The 9,955-nt window shown below is 44.2% G+C and overlaps 1 protein-coding gene and 1 long non-coding RNA gene across 5 annotated transcripts in view; both read left to right on the plus strand.

The window, feature by feature from the left end:
- LOC111741058 overlaps positions 1-893 on the plus strand; it is a 2,758-nt gene extending 1,865 nt beyond the window's left edge. Inside the window, exon 2 of the long non-coding RNA XR_002780856.1 lies at positions 775-893. This is a non-coding gene — a long non-coding RNA (uncharacterized LOC111741058). The remainder of the gene's footprint in view (positions 1-774) is intronic.
- The window catches only part of SEC14L1 (SEC14 like lipid binding 1), a 44,137-nt gene that overhangs the window by 11,859 nt on the left and 22,323 nt on the right, over positions 1-9,955 (plus strand). The window lies entirely within an intron of this gene.

Raw genomic sequence — 9,955 nt, forward strand, 5'->3', positions numbered from 1 at the left:
GAATAGATTCTTTAACAGACTGTGTAATAGAGACTCTATTACATTATTCTTTCTTTTAGAGATTTAACATCTACCAAAAGACTGTCTGCTTCATGTGCTTCTCCAGACTGCTGTTCTTGAGTTTATTTAGTCATACCAAAGTTATATATACAACATGTGCGTCGTTGAACTTGCCTTAATTTAATTATTTGTATGACTTTATTTCCAAATTATCAGGCGGAGTAGATTTATACTTTTTTTATTGTGGCAAAATATATATAATATAAAATTTATCATTTTAATCACTCCTAAGTTACAGTTCAGTGTTAGTGAACACATTCACATTGTTGTGTAGCTGTCACCCCATCTCTGTCCAGAACATTTTCATCTTCACAAACAGAAACTCTGAATCCATCGAACACTAACTCCCCCCTCCCCTTCCCCCAACCCCCTAGCCCGAGGGAACACCCCCTTTTCTCCTTTATGTCTCTGAATAGGACTATGACTATTCCTTATGTAAGAGGAATCATACAATATTTGTCCTTTGTGACTTGCTTATTTCACTTAGCATAATGTCTCCACTGTTCATCCGTGTTGTACCATGTGTCAGAATTTCTTTCCTTTTTAAGGCTGAATAACCCATTATTTTATGTATATACTACATTTTGTTTATTCATTAATCCATCAGTGAACACTTGGGTTGCTTCCACTTCTAGGCCATTATGTTCACTATACGTTTTTACCATCTTGTTTTTAATTGTAATGTCAACCAAAAATAATTGCATACCTCTTTAGGTTTATTTTTTGGTCTTTAATATTTGATAGATTCCAGACCCAAAAGATAAGTTCCCTGAGGACTTCAAGGACTGTGTTTTATTTCATCTATTCAAAATACATCTTTAATTTACATCTCATGATTACCTTGGCTGTTAGTTTCTTAACAAAGAAAGAATAGCGTCTAAAATCAGGTGAGGAAGGATGAGCTCGGTGGGGATCCCCTGAGGTCAGATGGTGGCCTCCTGCCACACGGGAAAGGAACTGGCAGAGGACATAGCGGTTCAGATGCTCCTGGGTCTGTGAGGTGCAACTTGTATAACAGGCATTGAGTAAATAGTACTTGATAGATATTTTGCTGATGGATTAAACCAGCTCCTGTCAGCCTACTGACGATGGAATTTTTATTCTGGTTCACGAAGCCGGATAATATTTCTATAGCTCATTACATTCTTTTATGTGGGCAAACACATGACATCTTTAAAAGCTGACAGCTGCAATTCTCTGGAACACCCAATGCTTTTCTGAAGTCCACGAATTTATTTTTTACACTCTGGAAAGTAAAATAGTACTCCGCCAAGTTCAACTTGACTTGAAGAGGAACATGCAGAACTCCTATTTTTGTTGTTATATATTTTGTCACATAAAGTTTGCTCTTTAGTAGACAGAAGATCTTATGGCTTAAGAATGGTTTTGGACAATTGTAGCATGTTTTGGATTCCATTGGATCTTGGATCAATCAAGTGACCGCTTTAAATACAAAATTAAGCACACAAAAAACTAAGAGAGAAACCTTTCCTAGCACTCCAGACATTCTCATTTGCCTAGGGCTTTAAGAAATTGTGGCCGGTGAAACATTTGAACTTGAAGGCTTATTGACAGAAGTAAGATATCTTAGGCATAAAGACCTACTTAGAGATGTGCACACCTCTTTTTTTTCTAACTAGTATCCCTTAACTCTCCGACAAGGATTGGTTAATGCTTTTACTTTAACAATTGAAAACATGTAACCGTGTGGAGCTCCCTGGATGCCTGTCATATTTATAGCTAAATGCTGTCAGGCAGTATGTGGTTTGCTTTTATGCTTATTTTGGGGGCAATAAATAATACGATTTTAATGGTTGAAAAAGCAAACACAAAAAGAATAGAAGTGGCATTAATATGTAAATCGGGTGTTTGAGCCAAGTGTAGGCTAAGTTACTTCCCAGGCAGGGAGCTGTACAAATAAAGATTTAAATAGAGAAAGTGGTGGGAGTGGTGACTCACCCAGCAGCATCTCTTGGGGGGTGGGGGGGCGGGGGGCGGGGAGCTGCCTAGTGAAAGCAGCTGTATGTACCCTCCCACCAGTTCCCTGCCCGTGCTGAAGGAGGGGTTCGTCTTTAAGGAATTGTCATCCTTCCCATGAAACGTATGTTGCTTCAGTTTTATGATTGCATGAGTTTTTACCGTTTGTTTTTAACTAACATTGTAATAAACTGGTCAACACTAAAGGTCCAAGGAAACTTTTCTCTTTTAAAAGAGTTTGTACGTTACTCAAGCTTTCTAAGCAGTTTCTTGGAGTTAGAGATTTCGCTGTGCTTTTTCATTAATCCAGATCAACCAGTCCTTAAACTGGGTTTTGTTTGAAACCCAACCAGAGAGCTTGCGGGGAGAGGGGTAAGCATTCTTGCGGGAGGAACCCTTACCTGCTGCGCTTCACCCGAGGGGCTTGGCGGCTCAGCTCTGTCTACGGCAGCCTTTCTCTACAATGGATCAGTGCTGATCGTCCTTTCTGGTTATTTCAACTGGGTTTTGATGGGTTAGAATGGAAAATAGGGATGTCCGTGTTTTCGGCTTCTGGGTCTGCTTTAGATCTGTGGAAATTAACACAGTGTGTACATTTCGACTGTGCTTTGTCACCCTACAGTGGAAAAGGGGAGGGAAAAGTCTTTTTCTGTTTGTGATTCTGGTGGTCGTGTTTCTTTTTCGCGAAGGAAATAGACTTCTTGGTAAACGGTCTTCAAATGCAACTGTATCATGTTTTTAGTTTTAAAACTTTTAAGCTTTTAAAACAATTTATTCTGAGAACGCTAGTTCCGTACACGGGGAGCAGGGTGGATCTGGATGCCACAGGGCCGGGAAATGATTTGGAAACTGGGTCTGCCTCCGACGGTGTCACCTCCTGGGCACGCTGCTGGGCGTCTGGCTGTGCTGGGCCTGGAGCTGTGAGCAGCCGAGCCCTCTCCGTGTGCTCTGCCCCGAGCGGGTGTGCCGGCCACCACCAAGACCTGGTCGCCTGGGCCCCTGCGGGCAGACGGAGATTGTTGGTGAACCCCCATTTGTGAAACGCTAAGGAGCATATGGAGGTCTAAGAATAATGGTTTAAGGGGCACTTCTGTGCCAGTGCCTCATTTATTGCTCGCACTTACTTCGGGGGGTAGGCTCTTCTGCCCCCTAGCTTTATTGAGATATAATTGACGTGTAACATTGTGTTACTTTAAGATGTACAACATAAAGCTTTGACAGACGTACATCTTGTGAAATGGTCACAACTCTAAGTATAACATCCATCACCTCACAGTTACACATAGAGCTTTTAAGATCTACTCTCTTAGCAGCTTTCAAATATACAGCACAGACTGTTTAGTGTAGTCACCGTGCTGTGATTTATTTGTCTTGTAATTGGAAGTTGGTGCCTTTCGTAGGCTCTGCTCATCTTCTGCTTTACAGATGAGGAAACCGAGGCTTAACTCGCTCCCCAAGGGATCGTCCCGCTGGCTGCCTCGCCCGCCGACGGCGGTGTAGACCACCGAGTTCCACGATTCCGAGCCTCGCAGGGCTGCTCGGACCCTCAGCTCCCCTAACTGTGCACAGGGCAGTTTGCAGTCTTTGCTTCCCAGTCCTCCCCGTTCCCTTCCCCCAGCCCCTCTCCCTCTGACCCGTCTGTGCCCGGTTCCCTGCTGGAGTGTAAGACCCTCTGCCCTCCTGCCCCATCTTTGGTGGCTCCCAGGTGTTGGGGGTTCCTCCAGGATGCACATCGCGGCCTTGACCCTCTGGCCTGCGAGGGCTCCGCCGTGCACCGCCTGGGTTGTGCCTTACTCCTGAAGTGACGAAGCGACGCGCTCCAGGGGTGGAGGGCAGGACGGGCGGGTCGCTGAGTCAGACACCTGGTGGTCGGCCCCTGGGGACTCTGAGTTTACAGCAGCCAGCCTGAGGCGCGGTGCCGGGGCCTGTCACATGTCTAGTAGACAGCTGTGCAGATAACCGGGGAACCTTCTGTCCTCAGATCGGTAGCGACTCCCCCCGGGCTGTGGGAACGACAGTCTCACCTGTCTGTTTATCAGGAGGGGAGCCCAGCGATTAGCTTCCTGACTCCACATCTTTCCCTTCCAGGTCTATTGTATTTCTTCATTCTGTGGGAAATGGTAAAGCCACTCACGTGGAGCTGCCGGGCTGCCGGTAACCGGAACCCTGGGGACACCTGGTCCCCGGAGGCTTAGCGAGCGCCCCTCCGGCCCCGGCCACGTTTATCCTCAGGGCCGTATTGTCCGCTCCCGGCAACCGAGCATAGTGTCTTTAGCTAATTAATGAGTTCTGTGCCCAGTGAAGTCCCTGTATTTCTTGTATTTACTTCCTGTTACAAAGAGAATATTTTACTCTTAATGCCTAAGTTGAAATAAAATTATTTCTCTCTTTATCTTCTTTTTCTTTTCCTTCTAGAAGAAAGGAGACCTCTATGATATTATTTACACCTAGTTCCTTTTTTTAGATGGCTTATTATAAACATAATTGATTTCCAACCAAGCCTCATGAGATTTACGTCTTGTGCTTTTAGGGCCGTGGGGATATAATTATCATTTTAGTCTGGTGAACACATGGATTTTTTGAGTGCGTTTTCAAAGTACAGTAGGAAAGATAAATGTCAAATGAAAAATTTCAGTTTTTATAGCTTCGCATTGGGAACGGTCCCTTTCTGTTTTTGTGGGCAGTCGCGTTGGGGTGTGGACTGTTGGGTGGCCGCGTCCTTACCTAGCATCGGTCCCTTTGTACGCTCTGAGAAGTTTGTGTGCGACATGGGTCAGTGGCCACATTTTTCGAATATTGTGCTTATTCTCCGTCAGGGCCTGCTAAATGTTACTTTTTCTTTTTTTTTTTTAACATCTTCCACAGTTCTGTCCGTTGAAGCGATAGAAACCGGGGCTCAACGAGACTGGGTAACCTTCCCAGTCTGCTGGCGGAGCTGGGGTTCGAAGCCAGGCCACCTCTCCCAGGGCCTGTGCTCCAAGCCACAGTGCCACCTGTACCCGGAGTGGGACAGACCTGGGTTCAGGTCCCGGCACACTGCTTCAGCCCCTGTGTCCTCGTTTTAAAGTGGGAACAGACTCACCCAGTAGAAAGATCACGCCAGATAAATACCTTAACCTGAGTGACCCCGATGTTGGTGCCTGTGTCCTAGATGCTCAGTGAAGCTGCAGGTTTGGTAGTCTGCCCCTGACCCATCTCTCCCCTGGCGGAAGTCCTTCACGGGCCGGGCCCTTGTCTTACACTCATGTGTCCCCAGCACCTGCTCTTCAGGGCTTGTCCTGGGAAGGAGGGAGTGTTTCTTGAATAAATGATGTTATGGATTTGTCTAGGTTCTTCTTAAAAGACGTTTGTCTTTTTGTTTTTCTATAACATGAACAGTTAATAGGTTTTTACCTTTGGCCAAGGTATTATTGATGCCTTTTCTTTTAATATTTAATAGAGTTGATGTTTTAGAACAGCCAAGGTTTACAGAGAATTGAGCAGGTAGTACAGAGAGCTTTTATGTGCCCCTTTACAGTTTCCCTTGTCATTAACATCTTGTGTGATGTGTTTGTTTCAGGCGGTTCAAGTCTGTAGTTTACATTGGGGCTCACTGTATTGTGCAGGTCTATGGGTTTTGACAAATGCGTCATGTCATGTGTCCACCATTACGCTGTCATACAGAGTCGTTTTACTGCCTGAGAATCCTCTGTACTCTGCTTCCTCGTCCCTCCCTCTGCCCTCCCAACACGTGGCAGCCACTTTGTATTCTCTCCATAGTTGTGCCTTTTCCAGAATGTCATATAGTTGGGATTCTATTTATAGGCAGCCTTTTCACTCAGGCGTCTTCCATTAAACCATAATTCTTTCCATTTCCTCTGTGTCTTTGTGGCTTGATAGCTCATTTCTCTTTACTGGTGAATAGTATTCCGTTGTCTGGATGGACCACAGTCTGTTTACCCATCGCCTTCTGCAGGACATCGTGGTGGCTCCCGGTTTTTGGCAATTAGGACTAAAGCCTTTGATGCCACATTCCTTTTCAAACACTGTCGCGATTTCCTGCTCTGTGTTGAATGGTGACAAATCAGGTCACTATTAGAAATGCTTCCGTGAGTTGGCCTGCTAATTAAAACTATATGAATTTATGTTTTTATTGTTTTCTCCAGTTTTATAGAGGTGTAAATGACATAATAAACTGTACATTTTTAAGATATATAGTTGGTTAAATTTTGACATAGGTGTGTATACCCGTGAAACTGTCGCTGTAATTAAGATAATGGACATATCCATCACCCCAAAAGTTTTTTATGCCCCATTGTGCTTTCCCCTTCCCATGTCCAACACACCTCCACCTCCAGGCAACCACTGATTTGCTGTTACTATAAATTAGTGTATATGTCCTAGAATTTTTCAGGAATAGAATCAGATATACGCGATTTTTTTTTTGCCTACCCTTTTTGATTCGGTGTAGTTATGTTGGATTCATTCTCGTGTGCATGAATAGTTACGATGTCATATTGCTGAGGCGTGTCCCACTGGGTGGTCATGCCCCGACTTGTTCATGTTATTGCAACATAAAACATTGGCATTCAAAAAAAGATTCTACTTTTTGATTCCGTAATACCTTCCTAAGGTTTCGAGTCTGTTAGAATCGAGTAACACCTATAATTTATTTTAAAATCTAGATTAACATTTGTAAAGTAGGAAACAAAGGGATGCTTGTCAGGCTCTCAGCAAAAAAGTAAAAAAAAGAAAGAAAAACAGTTCTTAAAGTTATATTCAAGGTCAAAAACAAAAGTAGATCCGTGGCTCTTGGGAGCAGGAGAGGGGAGGGGTGAAGAGGATGAAGTTGGGGAGCACTGAGCAGGAAGGGAGTTTGCACCGTGTGGGGAGGGGGAGCTTCCAGAGGCGGAGGGGGGCCTCTGGCCTGATGATGGTCCTTCCGCCTCCAGAATCTCTTCAGAAGAGGCCTTTGAGCCTCCTCAGTAAGGTGTCCTTGAAAGAATTTGCGCTGTTTACTCTCGAGTTAGCTTTATGATGGTTATGAGTTCGCTTTATGATGGTTATGAGTTCAGAGGCTGCCTGCTTTTTAAAAAATTCTTTTTGATGCCAGAAATATTCCAACAGGAGGTACAGCCTTCTATTCTGCATCTAGACAAAAGGCTTTCAGTGACACAGCCTAGTCGATTAAAACAGATTTGAAACTCATACTAGTATAATTAGTTTATCAATAAGTATGAATGACTCTGGGTTTCGTGGAGAGAAGAAATTTATAAGACTTATTTAGGGTATCTGCCACCAGAGCCCCACAGGCATTCTAAGGGCAATAATGAGGACAAAGATGTGTAGTTGTCAGGTGAAAATGTTCTTTGCAGAATGAAATTATTCATTGTAAGCCAGGCAAGAAAATCAGAGCAACTTCTTGAACTTGACACGTGGCTGATGAAACTGAGGAACTGAATTTTAATGATGTGTACTTTAAATTGAAACAGCCACACGTGGCCAGTGGCCGCCAGGTTAGACAGCTGGTTCGGAGCCCATCCGTTCATTGAGTGGAATGGCGGGCTCATCCCGGGCTTATCCTGCTGTTCAAATCCCCTCTTTCCTCCCCTCCTCCCCACTTCTCGTTTCGGTTAAATGTACGTAGTCAGGTCTGTGTATGTAAGTCAGGTGTGCATTTGTTGAGACACTGCTGTGTCATGGAGGACAGTTTAGTTAAATACAAATAAATATATCATTAAGTGGCAATCCATTGGCTTTATAATTCTCTTTCGTTGAAAGATTTTTGTTTTTCACAGTTTTAACCGGTTGTCATTTAAAATAACTTGAATCGTTAGGAGAGGATTTCGTGGGGCCTGTTACAGCTAATCTGTTAAGGAGCGGGCAGACTGACCTACTGCCCCCTTTTGTACGCAAGCTAAAAATGACTTTTACATTTTTTAATGGGAAAACTTTGAAAGAATAATATTTCAGGACATGGGAAATGATATTCAAATTTCAGTGTCTATAAATACAGTTTTATTGGAGCACAACTCTAGTAATTTGTTCACTTATTTTCTGTGGCTGCTTTTGTCTTACGAAAGTAGAGTTGGATGTTTGTGACAGAGACTGTCTGGCCCCGTAAAGCTGAATATTTACTGTCTGGCTCTTTACTTACAGAAAAAGTTTGTTCACTTCTTTCTTAGGTTTTGAAAGGCTTTTCTGCAGAAATCGGAAACTTACTAGAACATTGGACCCTTTGTATTTAACAGGAAGTTTGATGGTAGATGATAATCAATTGGATTGAAGCTCATTTGTTTAGATTTTGAATAATGCATCTATAGGCAAAGGGATTTGTGAATAAATGAATAAAATTCAAAGCACTTGGAGGCACAGTTCCCAGACTGTGCTCTGAGGCCCCCCGGGGCGGCAGAGTGCTGCAGGAGATTTTTAATGTTCGACGGTAAACAGCGACGCTGTGCAAACTCCTAGTTCACGGTGCTTCACCGTTTTATGATTGGACCACACTGCGTTTCTTTTGATGATGTCATATCTTTGCGAAGCTGGGTTCGCCGTGGTCGCTCTGTTAGAAAGCCAGCCTCACTTAAGAATCGGAACAACACGTAGCGAGACTGGCAGTGTCCAGTGTGATTCCGAGGCTGGGCGGTGCCCAAGAGGCACCCACGTCCTCACAAATCATTCTGGTTTTTGAAGAATGAAACAAAGACTTGGATTTGAAGTGTACTCTTTTTTTTCAGATGGTAACTGAGTTATTAGGACAAATGCTTTTTAAGTTGTTTGGACCTTGATTTATTTAATAAGTAGTATTTCTTTTGGCTTCATGACACTCTGAAAAGGTGACAGGGTGCTGACATTTGGAAGCCTCTGCCGTGGAGCACCACGTGACAGGGCTCAAGGACAAACGCTCCCCAATAAGCCAGTCCCAAGTCCTCATGATTATCTTCAAGACAGCAAACAAAGCATGGAGCCCTCAGGCTGTTGTCGAGATGCCAACCTCGAGATCTTTCAGAAATGTGACGCAAGTGAACAGATGCGGGCCTTGATTTTCTAGTCTACATTAAAATGCAGAAGATGCCGTTCGTCAAACATACTAGACGATTCTTTCTTTATTTGAAAGCTCAGTAACACTGTTTTAAATTGCGTTGACAAGTTTCCGGTGGTCTTCCAGCATTCTAGAAGGCGTTGCTAAATCAGGGCGTTGGCTCTACAGTGGGTTCAGCAAGGACAGGAGGAATAGTGTATGTTTGTCATCTACCAGGAACTGTAACCCGAACTGACCTTCTGGTATGCATTACATCTAAGATCTGAGTGGTAGGTCTGGCTTTAGCCAAATGTAGATTTAGATGATTATTTCTGCGCTTTGCGTAATTTTCTCTCCTCCTGCTTGTTCGGTCCTTATAGCAGTGGTTCAAATACTTAGAGGCCATGGTACTCTTTGCCGAATATTGTGAAATACTGATATATAGTCATTTCTCCCCTCTGAGGCAGGACGGTTTGTCAGCAGGATACACGACTGTTGTATGTGCAGTGTAAAATCACAACCACAGGTCACTGTCCTTTGGGGATACGGTGACGGGTCGGGGGCACTGGCACATTTTATGGGTGATGTCCCAGGTCTTTGCTGTTTGCCTGCTGCTCCTGTGTACCCCCGCCTTTGTTCCTTTGCCCGCTGATTTTGGAGGATCCAGGGGGTCATGTATCCATGTATTTCTGTGCCCCAGACGGTCAGGAAAGTTTGTAGTGGAAAAACCCATTCGGTGCCGTTTTGCGTTGCTGCGGAAGGAGGAGACTGTTGTCAGCCGCCCGGGGTCCGAGCGCGTCACCCGCCAGGACGCCATCTCCCAGGTAGAGTCCAGTGTCTGTCGGGCATCACTCACCTGGATTATCGTAAGAGGTCAGGAAAAAACTCTACTACTGTGTGTTTTCAGACACTATTCAA

This window comes from Pteropus vampyrus, unplaced genomic scaffold (assembly GCF_000151845.1).
Source record: "Pteropus vampyrus isolate Shadow unplaced genomic scaffold, Pvam_2.0 Scaffold72, whole genome shotgun sequence".
Taxonomy (NCBI): Eukaryota; Metazoa; Chordata; class Mammalia; order Chiroptera; family Pteropodidae; genus Pteropus; species Pteropus vampyrus.